The 18,351-nt window shown below is 38.2% G+C and overlaps 1 non-coding gene across 1 annotated transcript; it reads left to right on the top strand.

Moving 5' to 3' along the window:
* The first annotated feature begins 9,871 nt into the window (after window positions 1-9,871).
* On the top strand, window positions 9,872-9,978 carry LOC125589368. The gene has a single exon (XR_007325558.1). It is a non-coding gene; the product is annotated as a small nucleolar RNA R71 (small nucleolar RNA).
* Window positions 9,979-18,351: the final 8,373 nt, after the last annotated feature.

Here is an 18,351-nt window from a genome sequence, read left to right as displayed (position 1 = left end):
GTTTCCGATGATAAATATCAAGATTTGAGGATAACTACAAAGATCGACGAAAAATGGAATATTCCCAAAAGAGATAAACTTGGGCCCAAATGCAAAGGAGTAAATGGGCCACCGACCTAAAACAACTATATAAGGAGAGCTGGAGCAGAAGAAAAGGGATCCGAGAATTTAGACTTAGAGAACTCCTGCTAGCTTAGGGAACTTAGAAATTAGGTGGTTAGACTAGCAAGTCAAGGCTTTGAACGTTTTGCCGCCTTTCTGTTATGCTTTTGTCTAGTTAGCATATCTCTACTCCTCTCGGAGAAGTCCTGTATTCATACTATTTCATTAATAAAACGCCTCCGAGCGACTATTTATCTTTATCTTGTTATCTATCTTTTTACGCTCTGAAAGTGATTTCCCAGAGAATTCAGGCCTTCAGGAAAAATCGGGTTTTCTTGGTTTTCCTCCATACTTATTCATTAAAATCGACGGTGTGAATTCCGGTTCCTACATTGTGTTTCATTGAGTCAGTCCAAACTCTTGTGGGAATTAGGACCCTATTTTGTGATGATCTTTTAACCACCTCGTGCTCTAACATTCTTATTCAGTGACCTTAGCAGCGACGAAAGACCCACACTTGGACCTGGAACAGCCCTGGCTTATCTCACCTGACTCTCCAGAAATTTTTAACCGATCAGGTTACACTGGGCCGAATTAACTACATCTAACTTGAACCTAATTTTGACTATAAGTTCCTCTTGTTATTGGCATTAGATCAAGGAAACGACACTTACACTCATGACTTCTTACTCTTTTTACCAATCTTGCTGATCCTGAGTGGCTAGTTCATTTTTAGCTAGTACCCACCTTGTACCTAAGCCTTTATTCCGCCTTCATGCATTCTATTCTTCAGTTTCATATGTGCAGATATGTGCAAAAAGGTTGGAGAGGAAAGGATCGACGCAGCCTCTTACTCGTAATCACTGCAAGAACAATCAGACAATCAGGAACAACCAGCTCCAGAACAATCAGAAGAGCAGTCAGTCGAGAACAAAGGAGAATGACCATAGGGCACCGATCATTCCGTGTATTATCTCCTTCTCTGTCACTTCATCATCTATGATCTCATCAGTTATCCAGTTAAAAAAAAAAAAAAAAAAGAGAGATATATGTATATTTACCATTTTATAAGAGATCATCGATAGACAAGGAGGACTAAGTCGGTCAGATGCCCCTTTGAGTTGACTCGGTCAGAACTAGAACAAGGAGAGTTGGTACCAATAATAGGGAGCATAAGAACAGTCAAAGCGATAGCTCCAGAAGTCAGCAAAACGAGTGAGGGGTTGTGGACGTCAATGGATCCATCTTCTCTTGCTATTTTGCGCGATATCCTGCATCCATGATAATAGGTTTTTCTGCCTATTGCAAATGTTGTAGTGTAGGGGGGTGAATGTCGAACCAGTCCTAGTGATGTGAATCAGTGAGAATACAAGTCATTTCTTAAGCTAAGCAGATTCAATAGTTGTGAGTGTGTGACAAGTAACAATAGCAAACAGAGCAATACAACAAGGTTTTAATCAATTTAGACAAGTGAATCCATGGGTATTGGGAATTGACTTCAAGTAACTAAGATCCAATCTAGGTGACAAGCTTTCAATCAAAATAATCTCTTAAGTCTAAACACAATCTTAGACAAGTCCTATGTCTAGGTAAATGCCCATTTGCTTAGAAATCATTAAACATCAAATGTCTTTGGCTTAATTCAATCAAGCAATCTTTAAGTTCAAGTTCAATAACTATCTAGCAATTTTAACATCAAGTGTCCTTGGCTAATCTCACTAGAGCTTAGTTGAGTTGATTCAAACACTTCATCTAATCATGTCTGATGAGAAGTGTTTAGAAATCAGGTTTAGAGTGATCAAGACTAAACAAGCATTAAAAATACTCAACAAGCAAGTTCATACAAGGATCTAATACAATAACACCATAGATCTTCACTAAGTTACTCTAATCTCCCTAACCCATGAATTCTTAAGGAAACTACTCACTAATCTTCATGAAAACACTTAATCTCATAATAGATTGAAGCATATTCAAGTAAATACAACAGAGAATAAAGATAAACAAGGATTAAACAAGCAAAACGAAATTAGAACTCAAGAACAGATGATGAACAATTGAAGAACAGCTCAAGAACACTAAGAACAATGATATTTCAAAGAGAGAGAGTTTTGACAAGTTTTTCTTTTATTACCCAGTACCCTCCTCCTGTTTCTTGCCCACTCTTTGGATAAAAAGAAAGCAAATATTATACAGAAAAGTAGGAAAAATCGTGCAAAGGAAAAGTGGGTGGAAGAAAGTGGGAAGTTGGTTAATCCCATCAACTTTCCAGTGGTCCCCGGTAAGGGTTGATACACCTGTAGTAAATCGATTATAACTTATCCAATACATCTTCAAATGACTTGAAACCACTTCCATTGGAAAGCTAACTCAATTTCCAGTGTCTCCACAAATTTTGAGCTTCAGAAAAGATCTTTAAGGCTTTCATCCGTGTTCATCTTTCACTCTCTGAAATTCCATGATTCGGGAGCGACCTCGCTGTGTCGCTGCGAGAGGTCGCTCCGGATCCGTTGTCTCCGGGTGATCAATACGCGAGCGACTCTTTCCTGTCGCTCTAGTGAGGTCGCTCCAGACTGGTGATCAGAGCGACTTGGTGGTGTCGCTCCGGACTGGTCGCTCCCATGCCTTGCTCGCCCAATGACCACTCTAAACACTCCTTTTTGAGCTCCAAATGCTTCCAAGTATCTCCAAGAACTCCATGTGGTACTCCAATACCTGATAAGGACTCATGTATGCAAAATGCAACCTAAACATGGCTAAATCCTAATCTATATGATCAAAATGCACATGGATGAATGGATAAAACAATAGAAATATGCAAGATATCAACTCCCCCAAACTTGTTCTTTACTTGTCCACAAGTGAACTTTCTAGAACTCATAGGGAGAGAGGTTGAAGGTGGGAGCTCATAACCAAAAGAAACACCACTAGCAAACACAATTAGCACACTCTCTTATTACACTCTAGCTTCTCTAGGCCTATCTCAACTCCTTTTGTCCCTACACTCACCATCAAGCATCCACACATTCAGATCTGCCAACTCTCACATTCATTAAGCATAAGATATCAAGTGAATTCTTGCAAATGGTCAGTTGGTCCAAGTCATTTGGTTGGGTAAGGGAAGGCTTTTATTCAAGTGATTCAAGAGGTTCAAAACATATGATCTTTAAGGTGGTTTACTCTCAAAACAAGTAGCCTTGACATTGCACATAATATATCTAAGAAAGGGACCAACTCATGCATACAATGCTCAATTTCCATTGTTCTACCCTTTTCCCAAACATATAAGTTACACATTCACTCTCAAATGTCAAACCCAACTCACACCTCTCACCAAAAGATTCTAAAAACATCAGCTCTTTTTCCTTGAAATCTATAAGGGATTTTTCACAACCTCAAAATGTCTCTCAGCTCCTAACAACTTTGCTAGCCCCAATTTTTCTCTCTTTTTTATTTTTTTTTTTTATTTTTTATTTTTTTTTTTTTTTTAGGTTGGGGGCCAAGACATTTCAAAACTAGAGCTGGAGGTTCTCTACTTATCCCAATAAATCAATTCACTTGAGCACAAGAATCTATCCTTTTTATTTTTCCCAAATCATGATTACAACGCTCACCCTCCCACCTATAGCTAGACAATAGAGTGTCCAATCCAGCAAAAATGAAGATCAAGCATTGTCGTTCCCGATACTCTCAACATTATGCACATGTAAAACTTTCCGAAGAAGGCCTCACTCATCAAACAATGAAAGCTTAAAAGGAAGGAAAGGTTTTGGGAGTGGTCTACCACTAGAGTTTGTCAAAAAGAATGGCATAAAAGATGTGACAACTCAAGTGTGTATAGCCATGACTCAGTACACAAGAGACCCTAAGCAAGAAGCATTAAGTTCATTCAGTTCAAATAAGGTTGTAGCTGGCTTCAAAGACTGAGTTTCTACAATCAACAAGTTTCAAGAAGAGTTTTCAAGGCTCGAAACATACAAGTCTTTTCGAGAGGTGCATGGATACTCAGGTGCAACGTAGTGTTCTTTACAAGGTATTTAAAATCATTGCTCCCAATGCAAGTGAATGCAACCTATATGCTCTAGACTCTCCTAATGGTGCAAATGATGCAATCTAAATGAAAAATCTTTTTTTTTTTTTTTTTTTTTTTTTTTTTTTTTTTATGCAAATAGGTGTTCAATGCATGACTCAAATGAAACACAATGAAAGCAAACATGATCAAATGCTTGGTACCTCCCCCAAACTTTAGATACACAGTCTCTGTGTTCAAGGAAAGAGAGAGATACCGAGAAGAAAACTAATTTGCAAAAATGAAATGGTATATACAAGGGAGAGAAAGAAGTACCTCCTATGGATAGTATGTGGGGGCAGATGCCCCAGCATCGTCGTCGTCAGGAGGGAAGGTGGTGTAGTAACCACCGGATGCTGAACCGGAGCCTCCATACCATGGTTGGCTCTCAACCTCCTCAATCTCGTCCTCACTGTCTGAAGAAGCGAGGGATGGGGATTTGTTGCCTGAAGTGGAAGGTTGAGTGGGTGGGTTCCTCCACTTACGCTGAAGCTGCGCAGCAGTGAGGGGGAAGCCAAGAGCATCAGGCGGTGGTGGAGGCTGGGGGTTTGAGGTGTTCGCAAAAGCGAAATCGGCTGAGCTACATCCAGCTATTCCTCCCCTAGTTAAGACATCAGCTACTTTCTTCATGAACTTGGCTGAAGTCTTTGCCTGCTTCTTCACAGTCTTGCTGAGCGCCTTGCACTTATCCTTCAGCTTTTCTATCGTTCTGTCCTGAGCTTTGTTCCACCTCTGGAGACGACCAATGTGGTCATGAGCATCACGGAGAGCTCCAGGTGGAAGGACTCCGTGATGGGGCTTGAAGTAGTAGCGCGGAGGTCCATAGATATGCTCAGATGTGTCTGCAACAGGCGAGTCAGGTTGCGTAGGGACACTCCTTTTCCTTGATGGATCTGGTTGAATTGGATCGAGAGGCTCGTGTTCTCCGAGAAAGTACTCCTGGGGAATGTTGAAGCTGACAGCTCCAGGTATCTCTAAACTCGTCAGGTTCCGGTTTGGAAGAACCACCTCGACTGGCTTGCCCTGCAAGTAGTAGTGGTAGACGTAGTCCTTCCCATACATCCCACTGAAATAGGTGGCAATCCTCAAGTAGGTGCCATCAATGAACCTAGGCCCCGCTGCGTCCTTTCCCAAGGGAACATTCAGAAATTGGAGCAGTGGTGTGATCATTCCGCCTATCCCCATCTTTGGGCGCGAATCAGTGGTGTACCACGCCCAGTCTCTGTAGTGCTCGAGACGGCCCACAAAGAAACTGACAATCCCAAAGGTAGCATAGATATCAGTGCTGGGAAGGGGTAACAGTCCAGGTTGAGCGTATGGACGGATAGCCGGACAGAGCAGTCGCATGTCTTCCTCAGTAACCGTACCCGCTTGCTTCCGTGGGTAAAAAGCATGGACTAGCAATCTGTGGAGGTAGCGTACAGACGGGTGTCGGATGTGTGAGTTCTTGTCCGCCCCGGTAGAGTGCTTGTTTCCAGTGATCAACTTCCAGAGCTGTGTGGGGAGGTTCTCACACTTGGGAAGTGAGTGGTCTTCTAGGTCTTGGAACCCCATGACCCTCCCAATGTCCTTGAAGTTCATGTTGAATTCTCTTCCATTGACCTTGAACCTGATTTTTCCCCATCCTTGTCTCACATGCGCCGTGTCATGGTAAGTGACCACAAGAGAGGATAGGAACTGACAAGTGACATCCTTGTAGAAAGGATAAGCCATGGTGATGAGTTTTGGCATCTTCAAATGTCCCAGCATCGTCTCAATATCAGACTCTAGACCCAACTCCTTCAGCAAATCGAGGTCGGCAAACCTGGTTGGAGCCCAAGTGACTCCATTCTTCAAATGATCATATAGCTCCTCCACAGATGGAGTTTTCGTTCTGTCTCGATCAACAGCAACCCCTTTGCCCTTTGACATTTTGGCTTTCTTCGTAGGTGCCGGCTCATCTTCACTTTCAGTTTCACCTTCCTCATGGGTGTTAACTGGTACGCTTTTTCCTGCCTTCTTCTCGTGTTCTTTCGATTTCTTTGCAGCCAACGTCTGCTGTCGCACAGTCCTATGCGTCCCTGAGCCAGTTGGCTCGCTGGTTAAAGCTTTTCCTCTTAGTGCAAACTCTTGACTTTCGGCTTCTTGCCTCTCAGCTTCCAACCTTCCCTTTGTCTTCTTAACCATTTTCACCTGAAAAATTACCAACTTGGAAAGGGATAAGTAGATGGAAGTAAAGAAAAGCAAGACTTTGCAAGTGAAAATTTTTGCAAAAGTGAACTTAACAGGTGAATTTTTCAGTTTAAACTCAAGTTCAACACAATGCAACAATGTAACATCTTAACTCATCTAGTCCACCCACAAACACACCCAATTAAGATCAAATTCGAAAAACCCCCAAATCCATGAATCCTAATTTTGCCTAAGTGCGATTTAAACTCAATTTCACCATTAATTCAACAACCCAACTTGATAGATAAACTTTCCCTAGTCTATTTCACCACAATCTAGCAAGAAAAGAACCAAATTTCGACTTTCAAATTCTAGGGTTCATGGACCTACGAATTTGAATTTAAAAACTCAATACCTTGCTCTGGATGAAAGGAAATGGTGAATGGGTAGTGAAGAATAGACTACAGGGGCGAAAGCTTGGATTTAGAAACAAGAACTAGTTGATTTGGGTGAGAATTGAGAAGGTTTTGGGAATTTTGGTGTGGGTCAGTTTGAGAGAGTTTGTGAGTTTTTGAGAGGAAGGGAGAGTGATAGAGATGGAGTCGCGGGGGTTGGGGTAGGTTTAGGGTCGTCCGGTTCAGTCTAGGGTGGTTAGAGTCGGTTTACTTGAGTTAAACCGGGGTTTAGAGTTAGGAAACTTACCTGGACCGGTTCGGGAGCGACGTGAGGGTGTCGCTGGGAGAGGTCGCTCCCGAGTGGTTTCCTCGCGTCGTGTTTCGACTAAACCGCGAGCGACCTTGTAGTATCGCTCTAGAAACCTCGCTCTGAGCTGGAGCGACGTCAAGGTGTCGCGCTAGGGCGTCGCTCTGGGTTAGTTTTTGAACTCCGTTTCGTCGAAACTGCGAGCGACCTTGTAGTATCGCTCTAGAAACCTCTCTCTGAGCTGGAGCGACCTTGAGGTGTCGCTGTGAGACCTCGCTCCCACGCACTACTCCTGCTCAAAACTGAACCGATCAAGCACCTGCACACAACTTCTCTCCCTTTTTTTTTTTTTTTTTTATGCAATAAGATGAAAAATGAAAATACCAATGCAATATATACAAGGATACGCATGGGACTTCCTCCCAAGTGAGCTTGTTTTAAGTCCCGAGCTTGACTTTGCCTCCTTTTAGATTAGGCCGGTGTAGGATCAGACAGTGGAACTGAAGTTCCCAGGTCTTCCGATTTGGTTCCCAAGTAAAGCTTCGCCCTTTGTCCATTGATGGTGAACTCTCTTCCATCAGAAGTCCACAAAACTATTGCTCCATAAGGTTTAACCTCTTTAATCTTGAAAGGACCAGACCACCTTGACTTGAGCTTGCCTGGAAACAATTTCAGTCTGGAGTTGTATAGAAGAACTTGATTTCCTTCTTTAAAGTCTCTTTTCAGGATATGTTTGTCATGGAGAGCCTTTGTTTTCTCTTTGTAGATCTTTGAACTTTCAAAAGCTTCAAGTCTTATCTGATCAAGTTCATTCAGCTGGATCAATCTCTTCTCCTTGGCACTCTTGATGTCAAAATTCAGCAACTTGACTGCCCATAGTGCCTTGTACTCAAGCTCAACTGGTAGATGGCAAGATTTTCCATAGAGAAGGTTGAAAGGTGTAGTCCCCAAAGGTGTCTTGTAAGCTGTCCTATAAGCCCACAATGCATCATCAAGCTTGATGGACCAATCTTTCCTTGTAACCCCCACAATCTTCTCCAGAATGGACTTGATCTCCCTATTGGAAATCTCAACTTGACCACTTGTTTGGGGGTGGTAAGGAGTTGCAACCTTGTGCTTCACACCATTCTTCTTAAGGAGGTTTGCAAACAGTTTGTTGATGAAGTGAGACCCTCCATCACTGATCACAACTCTTGGAATCTCAAACCTTGGAAAGATTATGCTCTTGAACATTTTTAGAACCACCTTTGCATCATTGGTTGGACTTGCAATTGCTTCCACCCACTTAGAGACATAATCTACAGCCACCAGTATGTACTTGTTGCTATAAGATGAAGGAAAAGGCCCCATGAAGTCAATACCCCAGACATCAAATACTTCAACTTCTAGGATGGGGTTTTGAGGCATTTCATTCCTCTTGGTGATGTTTCCTCTTCTTTGACAAGAGTCACACCTTGAGACAAAGTCTTGGGTGTCTTTAAACATGTGAGGCCACCAAAATCCAGCTTGTAGCACCTTTGCAACTGTCTTAAAGGTAGCAAAGTGGCCTCCATAGGATGATCCATGACAATGTGTAAGGATCCCATCAATTTCTTCTTCAGCCACTGCCCTTCTATAGAGTTGATCTCTACACAGTATGTAGAGGTAAGGCTCATCCCAATAATATCTCTTCACATCTTTATAGAACTTCTTCTTGGCATAACCTTCAAGGTTCAATGGCTCTTTTCCAGTAGCTAAGTAGTTGACTATATCAGCATACCAAGGACCCTTCTCATCAGCTGCCTTCACCTCTTCAAATTTCTTTCCCGTCTCACAAACAGCTACCACTGCATGAATAGCCATCATTTGCTCTTCTGGAAGTCTGTCATCAATAGGGATTCCACACTCCACCTTCAACCTGGACAGGTGATCAGCTACTCCATTCTCAACTCCAGGCCTGTCCTTGATCTCAAGATCAAACTCTTGTAGCAGCAGAATCCATCTCAACAGTCTTGGTTTTGCATCTTTCTTGGCTAAGAGGTGTCTCAATGCAGCATGATCAGTGTAGACAGTCACCTTTGACCCAACCAAGTAGCTTCTGAACTTCTCAAATGCAAAGACAATGGCCAATATCTCCTTCTCAGTTGTAGAGTATTTAGCTTGAGCTTCATCAAGTGTTCTACTTGCATAGTAGATCACATGTGACTTCTTGTCTCTCTTCTGGCCTAGGACTGCTCCTACAGCAAAGTCACTTGCATCACACATGATCTCAAAGGGGAGATCCCAATCTGGCGGCTGAACTATGGGTGTACTGACGAGTGCATTCTTCAGGTTTTTGAAAGCTTCCATACACTCCTCATCGAAGTGAAATGCAGCTTCTTTGCATAACAGCCTGGTCAATGGTCTAGCTATCTTAGAGAAATCCATGATGAATCTTCTATAGAAACCGGCATGACCCAGAAAGCTTCTTATATCCTTCACTGTTCTTGGTTTTGATAGTCATGTTCCTTCTTGTACCATGTACCCTGAGCATTGACATAGTACATATCTTCTTGGCATTCTACTCCATCATCTTCAGAAACCATATGTAACTCCTCCTTCTTGTTCTTTTCTGATAGTAGCATGTCAATCTTTTCTTGTATTGCTTTCAGTTCTCTTTTTGTGGTCATATCTTCTCCTCCCCCACTTCTGTCTCTTCTGTCATATTCATCATTGTAGACAGAATCACTCTGTGCCATGTTCTCCAAGAGTTCTAATGCATCTTCGACAGTCCTCCCCAAGTAGTTTCCATTGCTTGCAGTGTCAAGCTGGCTTTTGAATTTAGGCAAGACTCCTCTGTAGAAAGTGCTTAGCAAGCTCTCATTGTTGAAGCCATGGTGTGGACATTGAGACAAGTAGGTTCTGAATCTCTCCCATGCCTCTGAAAATCCTTCAAGTCCTTTTTGTTGAAAACCAGAGATCTGATTTCTAAGGTTTGCAGTCCTTGTAGCAGAGAAGAACTTGTTGAGGAAGGCCTTCTTGCATTCATCCCAAGTTGTGATAGTATCACTTGAGATGTTTTTCTCCCAAGTGTGAGCCTTGTCTCCCAAAGAGAAGGGAAACAATCTGAGCTTGAAAGCATCCTCTGAAACTCCATTTGTTTTTGACAAGCCACAGTATTTATCAAATCTGTCAAGGTGATCTAGTGGGTCTTCCAAGGCAAGTCCATGGTACTTGTTGTTTTCAATCATGTTGATGAGGCTGGACTTGATCTCGAAATTGTTGTTGGCAACTGGCGGTCCCCTAATGCCCAACCTATTCCCATTTATGTTAGGTTGATCATATGTACCGATGGCCCTAGCTTGGCGTTGTGGTTGTCTAGGTCGAAGGTTGGCAGCTCCTTGACCATTGCCCTCTTGAGCAGCTCCAGGAGGAACTTCTTGGACATTTTGTCTATGATCATCAACTTCATAGACACCTTCCGGTTGATTCGGGTTTCTCTCCATCTCAAGCCCCAATCTATGTAAGTGGGCTTGCTTTTCTCTTTCTCTTCTCTGTCTTCCCAACTCTCTTTCTAAGGCTTTGATGTTGTCCACTCTTGGTGCAAGATTTGTTGATCCTTTGCTTCTCAAGTTCATGCACCTGTCATCCAAATATATATGAAGATAAATAATTAGTAACTTAAAAACAAAGTAAAACTCAGTCTCAAGCAAAGACTCAAACGCAATGTCACAATCAGACGATCCCCGGCAACGGCGCCAATTTGATAATAGGTTTTTCTGCCTATTGCAAATGTTGTAGTGTAGGGGGGTGAATGTCGAACCAGTCCTAGTGATGTGAATCAGTGAGAATACAAGTCATTTCTTAAGCTAAGCAGATTCAATAGTTGTGAGTGTGTGACAAGTAACAATAGCAAACAGAGCAATACAACAAGGTTTTAATCAATTTAGACAAGTGAATCCATGGGTATTAGGAATTGACTTCAAGTAACTAAGATCCAATCTAGGTGACAAGCTTTCAATCAAAATAATCTCTTAAGTCTAAACACAATCTTAGACAAGTCCTATGTCTAGGTAAATGCCCATTTGCTTAGAAATCATTAAACATCAAATGTCTTTGGCTTAATTCAATCAAGCAATCTTTAAGTTCAAGTTCAATAACTATCTAGCAATTTTAACATCAAGTGTCCTTGGCTAATCTCACTAGAGCTTAGTTGAGTTGATTCAAACACTTCATCTAATCATGTCTGATGAGAAGTGTTTAGAAATCAGGTTTAGAGTGATCAAGACTAAACAAGCATTAAAAATACTCAACAAGCAAGTTCATACAAGGATCTAATACAATAACACCATAGATCTTCACTAAGTTACTCTAATCTCCCTAACCCCTGAATTCTTAAGGAAACTACTCACTAATCTTCATGAAAACACTTAATCTCATAATAGATTGAAGCATATTCAAGTAAATACAACAGAGAATAAAGATAAACAAGGATTAAACAAGCAAAACGAAATTAGAACTCAAGAACAGATGATGAACAATTGAAGAACAGCTCAAGAACACTAAGAACAAATGATATTTTAAAGAGAGAGAGTTTTGACAAGTTTTTCTTTTATTACCCAGTACCCTCCTCCTGTTTCTTGCCCACTCTTTGGATAAAAAGAAAGCAAATATTATACAGAAAAGTAGGAAAAATCGTGCAAAGGAAAAGTGGGTGGAAGAAAGTGGGAAGTTGGTTAATCCCATCAACTTTCCAGTGGTCCCCGGTAAGGGTTGATACACCTGTAGTAAATCGATTATAACTTATCCAATACATCTTCAAATGACTTGAAACCACTTCCATTGGAAAGCTAACTCAATTTCCAGTGTCTCCACAAATTTTGAGCTTCAGAAAAGATCTTTAAGGCTTTCATCCGTGTTCATCTTTCACTCTCTGAAATTCCATGATTCGGGAGCGACCTCGCTGTGTCGCTGCGAGAGGTCGCTCCGGATCCATTGTCTCCAGGTGATCAATACGCGAGCGACTCTTTCCTGTCGCTCTAGTGAGGTCGCTCCAGACTGGTGATCAGAGCGACTTGGTGGTGTCGCTCCGGACTGGTCGCTCCCATGCCTTGCTCGCCCAATGACCACTCTAAACACTCCTTTTTGAGCTCCAAATGCTTCCAAGTGTCTCCAAGAACTCCATGTGGTACTCCAATACCTGATAAGGACTCATGTATACAAAATGCAACCTAAACATGGCTAAATCCTAATCTATATGATCAAAATGCACATGGATGAATGGATAAAACAATAGAAATATGCAAGATATCAATCCACTACAAAAAATTTGGCAAAGCCTAAACACTCTTTTGACTCACTATAAATTAGCCTGTTCATACCTAGCCCGTCTACCCTGAATGATGTCTGTGACAAGAGGATCACAACACCCTAAAACGAATATAGGGAGTTCTGTCTAGAAAGTGTGCCTTTTCAGGATTGAGATATAGAGTATGGAGCCGATCTTTGAACAGTGATCAGCGAAAGTTCTAGTAAAAGTGTGTGGTCCTAGTCGGTTGCTTATATGGTTCAGAGATTTGAGGTTAAGGTATGGTTATTGAGGATTAGGAGAGTTCCCACACTTTCAAACATTTTCCCTGTTCTTGATACTTGCCTTGTTCGAGGACAAACAAGGATCTAAGTCTGGGGGAATTGATATATGGTGTTTTTGACATCATTGTGTATATGCTTTCTAACTTGTTTTCATTGTTTTATCGAGTTAGTCTAGTCTTTTTAGAGTCATTTCAGGTCTGGAGAAGATTGAAGAGCTAAAGGAAGAGGCATGAAGAAAGGAGCAAGAATTGGAGATTTCTCCCGAAGAACAATCCGCGGAGCAATCTGACGGTCGATCCTACCAGGAACAGCCAGACGATTGTTCTCGATAATTATGGAAGTTTCCATATCCTCCAAAGATTTGCCCTAGTTGCTGATTCTCGACTTTGAAGTCTTGGGGAGCCTCCATATAAAAGCGGCCCCTATCTATTTTATTTGTCGACGCTAGTTTTTGCAAGAGACCTAGACCTTATTCTTGGATATTGCTATTGTAAGGGAGACGGCTCCTCTTCTTGACAGAGAAGATCATCATGAACCCCATTGTTTTACCTTTGATTTTCATGCAGTATTATTCAGTTATCATGTCTTGTTCGTCTTGTGTTATGGCTGAGTAGTCGGCTAGCTTGTCTAGGGTTTTAGGGTGTTAATCGCGAGGCTAAACATAAATAAGCAACTCTTTTGTTTCTTCGTTCATTCTAGTTCTTAATGCTAGTCCTAACCTGATCACTTACTACTAGATCTTAGGCTCAATCACTCACTAACCGTGTAGTAGTTTACCTGATATCGAATGAATGAGCTGAGCATCTCTAGTCAGCGAAAGTAGATACTAGAGTGTTCAGTGAACCCATCGGACTTGATCTCTATAGCTTGCGATCGACCCTTGATCCAAACGACAGTTTAGGCGTCAAAGTCGAACCGCAAAGGGAACAGCGCCACGACAGTGGGTTGTTCTACTAAGATTGATCCGTGTTCTAGATCATGTCTCAACGAGCTTGAATAAATGTTTGGCTAAGTTTTAACACCCGATGAGAAACTCTAGATCGGCTTATCTTTAATATTGAATCTAAACCTTTTAAAATCTTTTACTTTACTTGCAAGTCACTACTTAATTCAAAACTTCATTTTTAGTTTTAGCTAAGTTGAAACCTCGTAAGAATAAAGTGTAGACTGGTCCTCTGGAATGAATCTAAATTACTACAATTATCACTGTTAACTTGACAGTAGGAAAGGTTCAGTTTTAGTGTATCAGTCGCTCCGCGCTTTACACGATAGCTTCTCCTCACCGGAATAGGATTTCATGGGAATCGTCGAGTTGTTCGGCATCTGGAGTTGACTTCAGTAAATGCCGTCCAGATCATTGACTTAGTCAACCCTAATTCACCTTTGTTCCTTTTCGAAGTCGTATTTGGGATAAGCATCGGTTCCTAAGCTTAATCTCCATCTGATTACTCTATGGTTTGATACTCTTGTTGCAGGTTCTGGTATCCAGCTTAAGCTTTGAAATACTGATGATCTTGGTGTTATGGAATCATGTTTTTAGCTAAGCTTTAATCATTTATCATGGGACATTCAAACCATTTAGGGCATGACTAATTTTTCCGCTACCAGCTGCAAAAGCATCTTTTACGGTTGAAACGGGTCGTTGGTATTTTACAACAATCACATAAAATTATATAAATCGTTTTAAACCTATTAACTTCAAAAGCTGATTCCAATTGCGGGAGGATAAAATAATTCTTTTAAACTATATAAAAATAAAAATATTCAATAAAAAAAATAAATTGAAATAATATAAATACTAATATATATATATATATATATTATATTTTAATTTATATTATAAAACTTTAACAAAAATATTTTCTAGAATTTTTAAAAAAATAATAGTATAATTTTATAAATATAATTTTTATGTTTATTATAATAATATGATTTTTAATGTTGCTACAATGATATAAAATGTAAATATTATTAATTTATTATTTAACCACTGTTGCATTTGATAGTTAACCAATCATAAGTATTCCGCTTACACACTAATTTCTAACCGTTATACCAGTCAAACAAATCTCTTAATAAGGCTTAAAGCTACAACCACCCGCATCTGCAAACGCGCTCAACCGATGCGGTTACACCAGTCAGCCTTTTAGTCCTTGAAATAATTTTTTAATTTTTTGGGAAGTTTACTAAAACCTTGCTTTAATATTTAAAGTTTGATCATTCAAGTTCTAATTGTATTTTATGTATCAATATTTTGGGGTGTTCAAAAAAAAAATGTATCATTCTTTTGGTGATGAAACTTCACATACTTGGAAAAACAAAAAAGTACTTTAGACTAAAGTTTTTTTTTTTTTTTGCATTTTGGATATATTGGATAACAAAAATTCATATGAAGGTCAATTCTTTTTTTTTTACGTCCGAATGTCAATTAATCTTTATTGAAGTATTTCAGACGTTTTAATGCGTAACAGTTTCAAAAATGTTATCCATGAGCGAGTAATAGATAAAGCATGATTGGTTTTTTGCTAGCACCTGTAAACACAACTTTTTTACGGTTGATACAGAAAACGCTATAAATTGCTTCAAACCGTTCTAAACTTCTAAAATTCATAAGCCGGTTCCAACTAGCGTTTGCGGTTGTGGACGGTTGCGGAAAAATAAAATATTTTTAAAAAAAAAACTATATAAATATAAAAATAAAATATTCAATTATAAGTTTAAATTGAAATAATAGTAATAGTGAAAATATATATATGTTATATTTTGATTTATATTAGAAAAGTTTAAAACATAAATTTTTTATATAACTTTAAGCATTTAATAGTATAATTTTATAAATATAAAATTTATATTTGTTATAATAATATACTTTTTATTTTTTTATAATTATATAAAATTAAATATTTTTAATTTATTATTTAATCATTGTTGCATTGGATAGTTAACTAGTCATAAGTATTCCATAAACACAGCAATTTTGAACTGATTTAACAGTCGTACAAATCGCTTAATAACACTTAAAACTGCAACCATCTGCATCTACAACCGCACCCGCAACCGCTGCGGTTACACCAGTCAGATATAATAAGTCCATCTTAGGCATGAGCAAAGGTAACACTAGTATGGTTAATTTTAAAAATAAATGAATTGCAAAATAAGCAAGCTAAATTTTGTTCAAAGTCATTTGATGTACCTTCATATCCTTCATTATTTATGATACTACTTTATAGTTTATACTAAGTAAGGATGTAATCAACATTCAATTCCAACTTTGAGTGCCAATAGTTTTAGATGTCATTATATAAGCTATATCAGTATTAGTATATGTTGAAGTATTCTTCGAATGCTGAATAGATTAATTAAATGTTATTCAATTGAATAACGTTTGACCCCAAGAGAGAAAGCAAAAATCAACTTTACAACATTTTCACACTGAAAACAGTAATTAAAATAAATAACAATTTTAAAGATTTTCTTAATCCTTAAACTGTTTAAATTCTTTAACCGTAGTTATACAGTACACTTGCAGTTCCAATAACTTATTCTGGTATTCCTTCAAAAGCAATCATGTGCATCTTTAATTTTCAGAATAAAAGATAGATAAGCAATAATAGTTCTACTATATCATTGATAAAATAATTAAATGAGAATGTTGGTTCTAAAGGGCGGTAACCACTGCAATTACAAATCAATCCTGTAAGCAATATGGGCGGCAGCGATGAAAACAAGAAAACTTATTTTCGAATCCTTTATATACTAAATCACAAGTCACTCAACCAATAATATATTGCCACATAATTAAAAATAAAAATTTGAAAAAACAGAAAAGAACGACATCAATTTAGTAGTTACCAGACAAAAAAAATCAATCCACCTTGCCGACGGTTATTCGCTATGCACATCCACGATCATCATTCACTAACTACCTGTAATTATTTATATATATTTGTATGAGGTTCTTCTATGGCTACAGTTCAAACGATCAGTCTTTCCTTTCATCTTTCTTCTTCAGTTTTTTTTTTGTGGTCAACTGTAGCAAAAATCCACACAAGCTTATTTATTTTATACAAGTGTAGCCTTTTTTCATACAATATTTATTTGTTTCCTTCTCAATTTAATGCTCTTTGATTCTTTTTACATGAATCAGGTTGAAGGTTGAAGATGGGTGCTTAAAATTACTCCTATTTCAAAGCCTAATTCTTCAAAAAGAAAAAGAAAACTCAAAGCTTTGTTAGCAACTTAGGTAACATACTAAAAGTATGTATGTCATAATCTATTACATATATATTCAAATATTTTACAAATCTGTTTTATGAGTCTATTATATGCAAATTAACTATTTTACAGTACATGTTTTCGTTCTTATCCTTGAGTTCCAGATTGTCGATGACTGCTTAAGAAGAGGAAAGCCACAGAGAAGAGTACTAAAGTGTAAGTTCAAAAAATATCCTAAATGTATTATTTAGTTTTAGTTTGTCATTTATCTTTCTACTATATCTTAGATATTTAACATTTTAATAATACTTTCAATAAAAATCTAAATGCTTTTCATAATTTATTTTTGTTTCACTATTTTATTATAATAAAAATAATTAGATTTATATTTTAAAGAAGAATTATTTATAAAAAGTATGCAAATAAAATTGAAATGGATCATATCATTAACTTTTAGCTGTATTTAATATTTATATTAAAAATAATTATCTCTATTCGAAATTATCTTTTTAACATTTGTTTTGCCCCTTCTATGTTTTAACTATGTTGTTTGAATGCAACACTTCTAATTATAGGTCTATTATTCAACTCTAGAATGTAACTAAAATAGTTTTTAGTTTTGATAAAGCAAAAGTTAGAATTTTATAAAATGATCATTTAAATGCAATCAAAAACTAACCCGTGCTCAGCACGGGGTGATAATACTAGTTATAAATAAAGAAGGAAATATTCTTATTCGATATGAATCTTTTATAATTACAGCACGAGAATCTAAAAGATACCCCAAATGAAAATAGAGACTTAAGTATACGCCTCGGCGTTCGGGTATCCGTTGGCATTGGGTTCAGGTTTTTCGGGTTTTCGGATTTTCGGGTTTACGCTTCTAGGTCCCATACTAAAATTTTATTAGTACGGATCGGGCTCGGATAATAACACTTCGGGTTCGGTTCAAAATTGTATTGCATCATAAAACTCATAAAGTAATCATATATCGTACGGATTCGGGTTATATCGGTTCGGTTCGGATATAACCAAAGTAAAAAACAAAAATTTTGAAGTAAAACATAAAGAAAAACATCTAAATTAAATAAAAATTAATCTATCACATATAAAATTGATAAAATAACAATAAAATGTTAAATCAAGCATGAAAACAAATATCATTTGTAAACAATATGTATTGCCTTATAGAGAGTAGACTTTTTATTTCAATGAGCAAATTATAAAATACTTATTTATAACTAATTGTGTACTTAAAGCATTTATTAGAATTTTAATATTTATTATTATATTACCACAAATATTGAATTTAATAATTGGAATACTTATATATATTTCAAAATATTTATATTGACTATTAATTTTAGATTTTTCGGGTTACCCGTTCGGGTTTGGTTAATAACGCTTCGGGTTCGGATATTTTTTGTACCACCCTACAAGACCCGTTCGGGTATTTTTATGTTTCGGGTCGGATAACGAGTCGGGTTTTTCGGTTCGGGTTCGGTTCGGATTTCGGGTTCTGGATTTTATGCCCAGACCTACTTAAGTATATGCAGAGCAAA

Source organism: Brassica napus, chromosome C6 (genome assembly GCF_020379485.1).
Source record: "Brassica napus cultivar Da-Ae chromosome C6, Da-Ae, whole genome shotgun sequence".
NCBI lineage: Eukaryota > Viridiplantae > Streptophyta > Magnoliopsida > Brassicales > Brassicaceae > Brassica > Brassica napus.
Note: the sequence above shows the minus strand (reverse complement) of the source record. Positions and strands in the feature narration are given on the sequence as shown.